Source organism: Protobothrops mucrosquamatus, unplaced genomic scaffold (genome assembly GCF_001527695.2).
Source record: "Protobothrops mucrosquamatus isolate PMUCROS unplaced genomic scaffold, P.Mucros_1.0 scaffold108, whole genome shotgun sequence".
NCBI lineage: Eukaryota > Metazoa > Chordata > Lepidosauria > Squamata > Viperidae > Protobothrops > Protobothrops mucrosquamatus.
Window position 1 is genome coordinate 1,294,059 of NW_015386480.1, and position 1,070 is coordinate 1,295,128.

A 1,070-nucleotide genomic window follows, 5' to 3' on the forward strand; every position below is an offset into this window, starting at 1 on the left:
AGATATATTTGCTTTCAAACAATTGTCTCAGAAAGTCTGTATTTTGTTTCTTCTGAAGTAAGCACAAATTTTGGAGCATTTCCTTTTTTACCAATTTAAAGTAAAGTAATAAATTAACTCCACTGGATGAAGTTGGGCTGAAGATTCACCCCACTACTTCACTATGAAAAGAGAACTAAAAATAACTCACAATTATTTTTTCCTGTAAAACAGAGGTTCCAATCACCAATCAAGAAGTATCTAGTTAAAAATAAAAATGTTCTCCAAAATCAGTGCTGTCTAAATTCTAAGATTCAGGTAAGAGAAGAAAAAGGCATTGTTCCTCAAGAATGATATAGAAAGCCAAAAATTTAGACTCCCACAGATATTAGTAATTCTCACTTTTCATGGTCTGTAGTCAGTTCTTCCATCTGTACATTTTCTTCTGACTCCAGTAGCACAAACACACCTGTCATTTTATTATCATGCTCGCATTCCAGAAGTTCTTCTGTTTGAAAAAATCAGATGGACTAATGCACGAAAAAAGCTTTATGTTGCCAAAACAGAAAATAGATGACAATTCCATTTTTATGCTGAAAAGTAGCCATTAATGCTATAATTAATCGGACATTCTTTTTTCCTCCTAGGGTTGAAATAAAAAAAACAACCTGTTTTTTTCTCCCTCACCTTCATATTCTTAAAAGAATAAAAACTAGGAAAGAAACGTGAGATAGCCAGAGATACTTATCTATAAAAGGAGGAATTGTTTCACAACTCTGGCAGTGCTGCAGGCTGTGAAAGCCCCTTCCTTCACGCTTGGAGAGCGACGGCTCTGCCAGTTCAAAATTAAGGCTGGAGCTGGTCTCCCTCCCAAGGGCTGCTGCCCCTGCTTTAAACCCCACCAAGGTCCCTGGAATTCAGCACGCTTCCTCGCTCACCCTACTGACCGGCAACAGGATGGGACACCAGCACCAGGATAAAGGTGTCGATAGAGATGTGCTTTGCATCAGAGTCAGTGCGAGATGAAAAAACATTGCTGAAGGACAAAAAGGTACTGGATGTCCCGTCCCCCCCCCCCCCCCCCCCCCCCC